General features: G+C 40.4%; 1 protein-coding gene across 1 annotated transcript in view; it reads left to right on the forward strand.

Moving 5' to 3' along the window:
- Positions 1-13,077, forward strand: part of LOC144791752 (cytochrome P450 2J4-like) — a 71,251-nt gene that overhangs the window by 15,781 nt on the left and 42,393 nt on the right. The gene's annotated exons all lie outside the window — the stretch shown is intronic.

The following is a 13,077-nucleotide window of genomic DNA, read 5'->3' on the forward strand; positions in this document are numbered from 1 at the left end:
ACATTTAATGCAACAATGATCCACATTAACAGAGTCCAATAGAAAGTTAAGCACTTTAGCTGTGAGGATAAGGAGAGATTACCAAACCAAAGGCAAGAACTAAAGAAAAGCAAAAGCAAGTAGGCACCATTTATCTGTCAACATGGCAGCGGAAATGAAAACAAGATACAGTGGCCCAGGATCCAAGAACTGTTACCAGTCCAGGTGAAAATTTACAATAGGACAAGTCACAACCGGGCAGTCACAAAGCATCCCTGGGGCCGAAATGTGCCTGAAATGGGAGGGGGGTCGTGCGGTCCTCCTCCCCAAGCCTCTAAAGGCCCCAGGGACACCGTCTCCTGGCTCCACAAAACTACTTAAAAGGAAGGGGGCCAGGAGGCACCACTCCCTGTTTCATTAATAGCCTAAGGGCCCCATTCCCTGGTGCCAGCTCACTAGCTATGTCCCAGGGAACCCAACCCCAGGACATAGCAGTTTCCCTGCCGCACCGGCGTGGGTAGGAAAACCAGTGTTTGTTACTGCTTAGTGGGAGCATTTTTTAACCTCCCGCCAAGCGGGAGCAAACACAAAGTCTGCTTCCAGCTAGCGGAAACTTAAAAAATGCTGTGATGTGGGCAAGGAAACAGATCAAACTATTGCTCCCGTCCAGAGGGAGCAGCATTAGTAGCGGCTCCCTCTGGGCAGGAGCATTGCTGGCTCCCGCTGCATTTGGGGAGTTGACCGGGTTTGTGGGTGCCCTGGGGCTCCCCCGTGGTCCCTGACAAATGTATGGTTGGTGCCCTGGGTGGGCATGAGGGCACTCACTTTTCATAGTGCGGGCCCTGGGGGTTGGGGTCCCCGGGGTCTATAACTGCTGAGGCCCTACATTAATGGGTTCCCAGGGTCTAATAAGGCTCAGGGAAAGGATCTGCACAGCCCCCTTCCCTCTGTTTTTACTAGTGGCTTTGGGGAATGGAGTCCCCAGGGCCTAACAAGGTTTAGGGAGAGGGATCACATGGCCCTTTCCGCTTAATTGAAAAAAAGACTCTGGGGGATGGAGTTCCCAGGGCCTAACAAGGTTTGAGTCGGGGGCACTTGGCCACCTCCCCTTTAATTAAAAGTAAAGGCCCTAGGAGATGGGGTCCACATGGCCAAACAAGGCTTTGGGAGGGGGACCCCGAGGCCCCACTGACCTTTAATGAAGGGGCCTGGAGGATGGTGTCCCCACAGCCCATTACGGCTGGGGGAGTGGGCCAGTGGCCCCCCTGCCCTTTCATAAATAAAGAGCCCTGGGAATTTGTAATTAGGCATGGGGAGCGGTGCCATGCAGCCCCCCCTTAATAAAAAAAAAAGACCGGGGGATGGGGTCCTCAGCAACTTTTAAAGGCTAGGGGAGGGGGGCTGTATTTGTCCCCCTGTTTTCTTCTGCATGCTTACTTGTTTGCTCAGGGCCCTCTTCTGTGTTTGATGAACTCCCTCCCCATGAAAACACATAAAATCCTGTGTCCAATCCACTTCAGCCATGCACAATTACGGGTTGGCTTTATGTATGGTAATAAAATATTATTTTACAGTGGAAAAAAAACCTAGAAATTCACTGTGCAAAACCTAGGTTAGAGTAATGTTATAGTTAAGTTTGATAAAAGACACAGCTTTTTTTGTTTTTAAAAAGAAAATATCTTAGAAAATCACTGAAAAAAACAAAGGTTAAAGTAATGATATTGGGGCTCATTGCCAGTTTGCAATCCGCCCAACATCGGAAGCAGTGGTCTGACCTCCGCATTACGATGTGGTCTGTCAGACTGCTGCAGGCTGGGGAACAGACCGACACCTACGACAGGATCGGAGATCCCGTCTGGGCATCAGTCGGACAAATAATCCCAATTGGCGACAGTGCCTGCTCAGGCACCGCCGTATGGACTATGAGGTCCGTTTCCGACAGCCTTTCCATGTCGGCCTTTCTGACATGAGAATGCTGTCGAAAGTGACTTTGGGGGCCCCTAGCAGGGCCCCCTTTCTCTGTGGCCTTCACTAGGAGGCCTGGGGGTATCTGTGATGCCCTCAAACATCCATACCCATGTGGCAGACATCGCATGGTGCCTACCACACGGTGCATGGATGTGTTAAAAGTGAATATTTTCTATTGAGGCTCGTGCTAAAGTTCTGCAGCACAAGCCTCAGTAGAAAATGTACACTTTCTGACTGGAAAGAAAGCAGTCACATCATAATAATGGAAGTGGGACCGCTGACTCTTTGTCAGTCATTTCCATTTCTGCTACGATGCTGGTTGGGTGCTCGTCCGACCGATATAGTTATTAGGGCCATAGTTAGGTAAATTTATCAGTGACAACGTTAATGTATTGAACTAAGAAAACAGAAATCCACCAGCTATAGTTAGCAGAGCTAACTATAACTCGCACCCTGCAATGTACTGCTAATGACCTCACATATGACATTATTAATGACAGGTTCTGCAACATCATTTATGACATCACTGATGGCATCTCAAATGACAACACTGATGACATCAGTGATGACATCATCCAACGAGTGTGCTAGTTTGTTTTGCGGTACACCTAGTGGCAGGTAACTACCATATTACTCTTCTACGTAATGTTGCACAGCTTGGGTCCATATGCACGCACGTGTGTGTGTGTGTGTGTGTATATATGTATATTTATATATATATATATATCACACCGTTTTTTTGCTTGAACACAAAAAAAGTTCCTGCGCACTCCCAGCTCCATTTTTCCAATAACGACAATACTCCAATAATGCTCGCTGTTATTTTATTCTCATAACAGTGCCTCTAGCAACACTCCTCGACGCGTTTCGCGGCACACGCCGCTTTATCACAAGATGATTTAGTAAAGTGTTGGTTTGCTTTAAATAAAGTGTAAAAATGAAAAAAGGGAGATGTTTGTAAAACAGGAAGTGATGTCGAACATGTCACTTCCTGTACCTACCGCTAAGCCTAGTGGTATATGTTGTGCATATAGTTATATTCCAACACTCAATATTTGATGTCTCGGATTAGTTCCCTCTAGTGGGGGGGTGTTGTGTGATGGCGCAGGTCGCTCATGGGCCATTGTTGGGCGATTCCCTTATATCTTGCCCCTCCAGTGGGTCTCGTAATGTACACTGCATTCTAACACCGTGAATCGGTATTTTTACCCATATGGTTCAAATTATAGGGTGTAATGACATTCCTTCCCTTTCCCCTCCAGTGGGTATTGTGGCCACGGCCTGTAAGATCACTGCGCGATTTACTACAAAAATACATACTGTCCTTCTAAAATTCATTTTAGCGGTGTGGTGTGTGTGTCTAAGGAAACAAATGAGTGTGAGTGTATTACTATTAAATACCATTAATGATTGTTACGGGAAGAAAGTTGTTCATTGTCCATGTATAGATGGTCATAGCGTGGATTTATTAGAGATGATAATGCAATTCTTCGTCCTAGTTCAGACCATGGGGGGTAAGAGTTCTGAAATTCAGAATGTGCTTCGACTACTTTTGCCTTAAGGTTCTTTCACGGTCTCCGCCGCGTTGATTGGGTCCCACCGTTTCTATGGCATAGAATTTTAATTCCTTCCAATTACTGGCATGTTCCTTCTCCATATGTTTTGAGACAGCATTGCTCCGGTCACAGTTCACTGTCGCCCTGACATGTTCAAGGATGCGTTTTTTGAGTTCATTTTTAGTGCTGCCCACGTATTTTAGGGCGCATGGGCACTCGAGTAGGTAAATCGCGAACTGGCTCTTGCAGTTTATTAGCTGTTTGATTTTCCAAGTTTTTTTATTGGCCATCTGAATTTCTTTTTTCTTTACTGCAATTTCTCAAACTTTGCACCCCAAACACTTAAAAAAGCCCTTAGGTTTCAACCAGATTTCTGGATTTCTAGGAAGTTGAAAGTGGCTGTGAACTAGTCTGTCCCGCAAATTCTTCGCTCTTCTATAGGTAACATTTGGGTGATCGGCCACAATCTTTGCTACTGTATTGTCCATCTGTAGGATGTGCCAATTTTTTCGAAGGATATGCATCACTTGCTTATTACCGGTGGAGAATGTGGTTATTAGTCTAATCTGACTTTCTTCCTCATTTTCCTTGGTTTTTTCTGTTAGCAACTCCGTTCTGTTCTGTGATTCAGCTCTCCTTAAGGCCGTATCAATTAAAACTTGATTGTACAGTCTTTTTTTGAATCTTAGTTCCGCTAGTTATTTATTTTATATTTTTTACATTTTTTTTTTTGCAACAATGTGGCTGAATTACCGGAGCAGCTCAATAGCGGGTGCAGGTGTTCGGTTCACCCAGTAGCCAAAGGAACATCAATTTTTGCACAAACAAATGCCGCACTATGGAACTTTACATTTTGGGAATTTATTTAACAGGGCCTAGTCTGCACACCGAGGCGTTTCAGCCTTGCGGCCTTGGTCACGGTAGGTGGTACTACATTTGCGACTGTTTTTATGTCATTTCCTTTTTACATCATACCCATGAATTCTGGGACCTGTAGTTTTCATTAGTTTTAAACAGATCTCCACAATTCAGACATCGTTTCTAAATTAAACTAGTAATGGTGTGGTGATACTATTTGTTTCTGAACGCATATTCACTTATTGTTTCTTTGCCCCCAACAAAAAATAATAATAATTGTTGTCATTTGTAATTGCATATATGTCTCTGTGAACAAAGATGCCTCATGTCACACTCTGTCTCACACGTGAGACATTCAATTATATGGACGAAATAACAATATGTAATCATATTTCTGGCAGTGTTCATATCGTTATTACATATGGTCTGCAAAAGGACTTATTTTCTGAGGCATCCTTGGTATTATTTGTACGCTTGATAAATTAAGGGTATAGTGCCCACATTTTCAAAGGAATAAAAGAAAAAAAAGAAGAAAGAAAAAGAGTTGAGGGTAAGTTAATCAAGTGGGGGTTGAGATTACACCAAGGGCAATAGTTTCATCATGTATGTGGCATATACATTTTGGTTGTCAGTGATAGTTCAAAAGTTTTGCAGAAGTTCATTCAAGATGAAAATAAAGTTCCTTGTCAAAATTCATGCCTTTTGATTGTTGACTCTAATTGTCGTAGTTTTTTGTTTTGGTCGCCCAGTCTCTCATTTGTCTCGACTGTGTCTATTGCAAAGTAACTCATGTTGAGCCAGTTCCCGCCTTGGCATGTCAAAAGATGTTTCGCCGTTGCATATGTCAGGTCTCTGTTCTTGACTGCCCTAATATGTTCAAGAATTCTCTTCTTTAGCATGCAGGTGGTGCTACCCATGTATAGCATTGCACAGTCACACTGAATTGCATAGACCACAAATTTGGTAGAACAGGTGATCCGTTTCTCAATTTGAATGACTCTGCCTTCTGGGTCTCTTATATTCTTTTTATTCACCCCAATTTTGCAGGCCTTGCAAGTGTTACATTTCTTGAAGCCATTTTGTTGTTCTATTAGCCATTTTGATTTCTTTCCTGGTCGATTGAAATGGCTTTTGACTATCAGATCTTTAATCGATGGAGCTTTCCTGAAAGTTATTTGTGGTCCAGAGCCAATTATTTTTGATAGTTCTTGATCTTGTTTCAACAGTGGCCAATATCTTTGTACAATTTGATGGATTTTTTGGGATTCTTTGCTATAGGTTAATATCAATCTAGTTGTTATTTGTTGTTCCTCCGGCTTCTTAACTTCCTTTGATTTTTTGATTAGGATCTCTGTTCTAGTTAGATTCCCAATTTTTTTCTTGCTTTTGTTCAGATCTCTTTCTCGGTATCCTCTTTTTCGTAATCTGTTCGCACTTGTTTCAATTTCTTTTATGGCATTTTCATTTTGTGAACAGTTTCTTTTCATCCTCAAAAATATTCCGTAAGGAATGCTGCATATTAGTGGCTGTGGATGAAACCTTTCAGCATGTTAAATGCTGTTGGTCGCAGTCTCTTTTCTATATAGAGTTGTTTGAAGATGATTTTCATGTATATAGATTGTGATGTCAAGGAAATCTACTTTGTGACGATTGATGTTACAAGTGAAGGATAAGCCGATGTCATTGTGATTAAGTGAATCAAAGAATTGTTTGAATTCATCTTTACTGCCGTTCCAAATTAAAAACAAGTCGTCAAAGTACCTGGTCCAGAGTATAATCTTCTCTAAGGCCATGCTTTGCTCTGGGGCCCAAGCAATTTCCTTCTCCCACCAACACATTGTTAGATTAGCATAGTTGGGGGAGAAGGAAATGCCCATTGCACAGCCGCACAGTTGGTGCTATAGTTCATGATTGAATAAGAAAATATTGTTATTGATACACATTTGGATCATAGTTAGAAGCATGGCAGAGTGTTCTAATTCTTATATAGTTCTTTGTTTAAAAAAATATGCACATGCATTCAGCCCTACTGAATGTTCAATGGACGTGTAGATGGAGACTACATAGATGGTGATGAGTAAATATGTTGGACTCCATGATATATTTGAAAGCATTCTTAGGAAATAAGCTGTATCTTGAATGTATGAGGTCAAATTTGTGACCATGGGTGCCGGATAATGATCGATATATGAAGAAATGTTTTCATAGATGGAGTCACATGCGGAGACAATTGGTCTGCCCAGAGGATTGACCATGGTTTTATGCACTATTGGCAAAAAATAGATTGTTGGGATGGTTGGTTTCTCTTTTAGGAGAAAAAGGCGTTCTTCATTATTTAAGAGTTTATGTTCGTGCCATTCGTCTAAGTTCATTTTTTATATCATTTGTTGGTAACTTCCTATATTTGTTTGGGTCATGTAGTTGACGATATGCCTCAATTTTACATTCATCCACATTTTGTATGACAAGGTTTCCGCCTTTGTCGGCAGGCTTCATCACTATCTCTCCATTGTTTGCCAGTGCCTGTATTGCTTGTTGTTCTTTAATGGACATGTTTTCCCTTGTCTTTTTATTTCTTAGTTTCTCAATATTTTCAATGTCGCACATTATGGCTTCTGAGAATGAGTCTTTTTTGTTCCGGGTGAGAGTTGTGGACAGAATTTTGATTTCCTTTTTAGACCACTGCTCTCATATGATTTTGTGTCAATATCCAAATTCTGGAGTACCGTTAGTTCTGTACTTTCATTATATTCTAGCTCATTTGCTAGGTCATATAGATTTTTTAAATGAGGTATTTCTTCAAAGGGTAATGATTCCGTGTTCCCGAGGAGATGCTTGGATTTTCAATGATATCTTGTGCCTCAGTATTCGTGATAATCTTAGTGCCATGGATTTTTGTGAGTTTTAGTTTTCTCACGTATTTGTACAGGTCGATCTTTGCGTCAGTATAATTGACATGTTTTTGGGGGCAGAAGGAAAGGCCTTTGTTCAGTACTCTATGTTCAATTTCTGCCAAGGAATAGTCAGAAAGGTTGATTATTAGGTTTCTGATTCTAGTTTCTCTTTGTCCTGTTCCTGAGTGGGTAGAATCTTTTTGTACCTTGATCTTCTGGTTTTTCTATGACTTCTGAAGATTTTGTACCGCCTCTGCCAAATCCTCTGCCTCTGTTCTGTCCTTGGTTGCGCGAGATGTTTTGGTCTAGGTTTATTAGACGCATTTCCTCTAAAAAAAGAAAACCGAAGACAGGTGGAGCTTAATGTGTTTGTGGTGGTTGTGGCTTCACTCTCACTGCCACTTACATCTGATTCACTACCAGGTTCACCCGTCATTTTTGGTGCTTTTTTCGCATAGTGGTTTTTAGTGCCTCAAATCTTTTAGCAAATGTTAGTATTTGCCCATGTTTATAATCGGCTTCGTCTCTGGAAAATTTACGATGTTTGTGTTGTTGGATTTCGTCTTCATATTTTTCACGACGTTCATCCATTTCTTTACGTAGTTTTTCAGATTCTGTTTTGTCTTTTTTAGATATTTTTTCTTCTAGTTATTTCATTGCAATATATATTTCATCAAGATCTTTTTCGGCATATTTAATGAGTATACACATCATGTTTTGACTGCAAGCCATGTTGTTGGCCCCCCATTCCTCCAGCATATCGGTTCTTGTATCAGGATGTGTGGACATTGTAAATATCCTCAAACCACGTGGCACTCTTTTAATTTCCAAATATTTTTGTAGTGTAGGTCTATGATTCGAATCACCAAGGAAATAGAGGCTTTACAACACATAGAGTCCACGGATTTACATTCAGTTACATTTGTAAGTAACCCGTTGTGGGGAGGTGAGGTAGCGACAATGATCACATGGACTACTGCTAAGGTAGTGGATCAACTATGGGCTGAAAAAGAGAAATTTGAAACATGGGTTATTGAGATGATAAGAGAAAAGGAGGAACCCTATCCACAGTTTCTAAAACCGAAGGGTGGAGGCACACAGTTTAAGAGGGTCAATGAAGAAGGTGATAGGGGAAGACAGAAACTAACAAAAAGTCCACAAACGGGCAATAAAAATCAGCAATTGGGTACAATGACGATCTTGAAAGGGGCAAGGATTAGCTCAATTACCCCTTTAAGGGACAATACTACCCTTAAGGCTGATAACTACACTGAAGCCAAGGAGAGCAAAACTCTTTACTTAAAGTCGGACTGGTCCTGGCTACCGAGTGCCTTGAATGTCAGGATAGACAAAGGTGTAAGAGAATGACAGGATATAAACCATATCGCTGACCACAAAAAGAAAGGTGACACCCGGGCATGGAATGTAGAGGCTGTGGCACTAAATGTAGACATCTGCTCATGGAAGATAGAGGGTTTGGCAGCAAAAGTGGACGTTCGTGAATTCCTAACATATATTGGAAGATATCATATAATCCTCTTTCAAGAAACATGGGCACAGGAGGAAATTAAGTTACCAGCATACTTACGCTATAGTAAACCAGCAATTAAAACAAAATTGAAGGGGCGGCCAGCAGGAGGTTTGGCCATATATGTTTCAGTGGCCTTAAAAATAAAGATCGAAGAAGTGGAAATTAACCATTCAAACATTCAAGCAATTAAGATCTGGCCAGTTAGCACAGGAAATAAGATCCCTTCTTTGATGATAATAAATGTATACATTCATCTTCTTGGCAGCAAAAAAAAAAGAAACAATAGAGATAATACTGAGCCTATTAATAACATTAAGCATGATGAATCCAGTCCCTTGGATAATCTTGACAGGGGATTTCAATATGAATTTCTGCCATGGGGCGCCTAGGGTTCAAATATTGGAGGAGATTGATCAATTTTGGCATATCCCGGCATGTGATGCAACTAAACAACGATTAGACAAAATGGGTAAAGATACAGTGATAAACCTGGAGCATCATGGCCTTCGAGTTTTGAATGGCCGAGTGGATCCGGACATCCCAGCTCAAGCGACCCATTTTACGGCACAATCCAAAGCTGTTATTGATTACACTTTAGTGTCTCTCCCATTATACCAATCAATAATAAGCTATTATGTGGGAAATAGACTGGAAAGTGATCACTAACCACAAAAGATCAGCCTCAATCTTCATATTACCCAACACGAACAAAGCACCCCTGAGTTAGGGGAACCTCTGGGTCTGACCTATAGAAGGATAAGCTGGACTGTAAATAATATACAAAAGATCGAACAGCACGCAAGAGACCAGTGGGAGGAAGAGTTAAATAGAATAGATCAAAATCCATTGACCCTCTGGGAGCAGTTCATAACTAATCTAGTGGAGAAAAATACTGTGCGTTCAAAAGGCATGGTAACATCGGCTACATCTTTTCCCAAAAAAATGACTGTTCAATTTAAGATAGCGAAAAGGAAATTGAACAATGCGCTGAGGGTCCTTAGAAATCAACCATCCTTTAATGTCAGGAGTACGATATTACCAAAACTGAGGTCACTCTAAAAAAAAGAAGTATGGATACAAACAAAAACCTAGCTTGATCTGTTCTGGTGTAAAATTAATTATGTAGCAAAACGTAAAGATGCACGTGAATTTTGTAGACTGGTCAATCAAGCCAATGGTGGGAAACAACAACAACTGATGTCAAATATATCGGAAGAAGTCTGGGTGAAGCATTTGGGATCAATGACAGGTTACACTAGAAATATGATAAAGCCAACAGAAGTAAATGCAGTAGAAAATACAAAAGTCAATGATAATGAAAGGAAAAACACCCAGCAAATGAGTCAGTGGACAACAGTAGAAAACAGTATAAGTTCCAGCAGACGGAGTAGTGCACAAGGGCCAAATGGCCTCCCACAAGCACTATTTAAAGAAAATCCACAATATCGGTCAAAGAACTTGTCAAACTTGTTCAATAAGGTTTTATGGAAGGAAGAAGTCCCAGACAAATGGAGGGGCTCAATTTTGGCTCCGATTTACAAAGCTGGTCAAGTCTCGGATCCTGCTAACTATAGACTTATAGCTTTAATGGATTGCGAAGCAAAGTTTTTTGCTAAATGTCTGCTAACAGACTTCACGGACTAGGTTGTTGCCAGAAATTTACTCCCAAAAAACCAAACAGGGTTTATTAAAGGCATGGGGACGATTATTAATATTCAAATGCTAGTTCTTATAATGGAAATGGCCAGAAGCCGTAAGATGAACCTTTACTTATGTTTTATTGATTTTAGCTCAGCTTTTGACACAGTGCACAGAAATATTCTTTGGAACAAGTTAACGAAAAAGGGAATCTCACTGAGTTTGTTGAGAGCGATACAATTGCTATATACTAATACTTGGACGAGAGTAAGGTTGGGCCAAGGCACAGTTTTATCCAAAAACATGGTGATAAGGGACGGGCTGAAGCAAGGGTGTGTTTTGGCCCCAACCTTATTTAACTTGTATTTAGCTGGGATTTCATCAAGGCTTAGTGAAATTAATTCTCACTCTCCGACTGTTGCAGGTTTTAATGTTTCACATTTACTTTATGCTGATGATATTGTTTTAATTAGCTATACCAAGGGATTAATTAATGAAAGTGCACAGTACGCCTCCACTCATGGCCTAAAGATTAACTTAAAAAAGACAAAAACAATGCTGGTGACTAGAGGGTTGGCTGTAAGACCAAAATTGAGAATGGAGGGGACTGGATTAGAATCTGTCACTGAATATAGATATCTGGGTGTTATAATAGATGCTAGGGGCACAGGTAAAAACCAGTGTGCTGCACTACAGAGAAGAAACAACTAATTAATTGCTGCATTTTCCAAACTTCAGAATAACTTAAAAGGGTTTCCCCTTAACCAACTATTACAAATGTCAGTTAAACATGTGCCAACTCTTGCATATGGAGTAGAGACCTTAAGAGGTTGTGCTGACAACACCATAGATAAGCTAGTGACAGGGACCTACCGACGCCTGTTTAGTCTTCCGTGAAATTTTTAATCTGCACAAATCCGACTTGAGATCGGACTTAAACGACAGAAACTAAATAGCTTAGGAGCTTATTTAAAATTCCTCCACAAAATTAGAAGGGATAATAATTCCTCGCTTATGACAGTGGTTTAGGAGGCAATATGCGATTATAAACATAAGCAGGCCCATGAATATTTCAAACTGGCAATAGATATGTTCAATGCGGAACAACTATGGGCCTTACCTCTTTCACAGCTGGCTTTTAATAGAGTCATAAATGGGTGCAGCAAAAAAATTTCATCTTTATGGGATAAAGCAGTACTGGCAAAGAGATCCCATGCATGGACAGTTATTGCTTCGTACGGTATGCTAAAACCCCAAAGATATTTAGGAGACTTAAATAGCCAAAGGGCAAAGCTGAAGCTGATGAATCTCCAATTTGGAAATAGCCAATTTCTTGGAGACGCCCCTCCATGGAAATTGATGAGTAGTGAGAGGGTGTGTCACCTCTGTTATTACAAGAGGGAAGACATTTGTAATTTCATCTGTAGCTGCCCTGCACTAATAGAGGAACGTAGGAGGCTGTTAAGGTCGGACTTTAATAGTCAAATTATGCGAACATGCTGACAAGCAGTCATAGCCAGTTTACAAGGAGAAAGCTTGCAATTTACAGGTAGACTTTTGAAGTTTATAGAAATAGTGGAGAAGAAATTGCTTAACTGTGGACAATGAGGATGGTTTTATTTATATTTGGTTTTATACATTGATGAAAAGTTTATTTTAATTATGTGGTGTTAATAATGTATGAAATGTAAGAAGAATTGTATAATGTTGTTTTAATTGTAAGTTTTTTAGTAACTGAACAATAAAAAATATTTGTTGTTCGTTGTAGTGTTAACGCTTCCCAACTCTTGCTGATTTCACGCTTGTATTGTTTTTCGATTTGGACAAAGAGTTGTTTTAGAGTTGGATAGAGTCGGATCTGCGATAGGTTGTGTGTTGTTCTTGTATCCAAAAACAGTTCTTCACAGCTATTGGCAGAGAACATTGCAGCTGCTTTGTTCGAGCTTTTGACCCTACACACTTCCATTTTTTGAAAAACAAGTTTTTTTTTTGCAATGGTGTAACTATAGAGAAACGTTTTGAAACAAAGTATCTAGTTTGTATTCGTTCCGCACTTTTGTTTCGAGGTTGTTAATGATTTCTGAATGTAAAATTCCCGCCTTCAGGAATACGAAAACAACAATTGCTTAATTCATTTCATGCAATGTCTTTTTCTCGTTATTATTCCTTCTACAAGTCGCTTCGAAATAGAGAATAGTGCCAGAGTTTAAATATGTATATATATATATATCCAGTAAACAGTAAATCAGTAGGGAAAGTGTTGGATTGCGGAGGGGTACAATTTACTATTCCCAATGCAAAAAGTTCAACAGCACGGCAAGTGCTGGATTGTGGAGGGGGAAAAGGTATTATTCCCACTCCAGTCAGTACAACAGTAGGGGAAGTGTAGGATAGCGGAGGGGTAACATTTACTGTTTCTACTCCAGTCAGTACAACAGTAGAGAAAGTGTTGGGTTGCGGAGGGGTAAAAATTACTATTCCAACTCCAATCAGTACATCAGTAGGGAAAGTGTTGGATTGTGGAGGAGTACAATTTACTATTCCCACTCCAGTCAGTGCAACATTAAAAACAAACAAAATATTTTGAACCCCAAAAAATCATTTAAAAAACAAAGTAAATAAAGAAAAATATAAATATGTTGAATAAAAAATA

The sequence above is a fragment of the Lissotriton helveticus genome, chromosome 11, assembly GCF_964261635.1.
Source record: "Lissotriton helveticus chromosome 11, aLisHel1.1, whole genome shotgun sequence".
NCBI classification, from domain to species: Eukaryota; Metazoa; Chordata; class Amphibia; order Caudata; family Salamandridae; genus Lissotriton; species Lissotriton helveticus.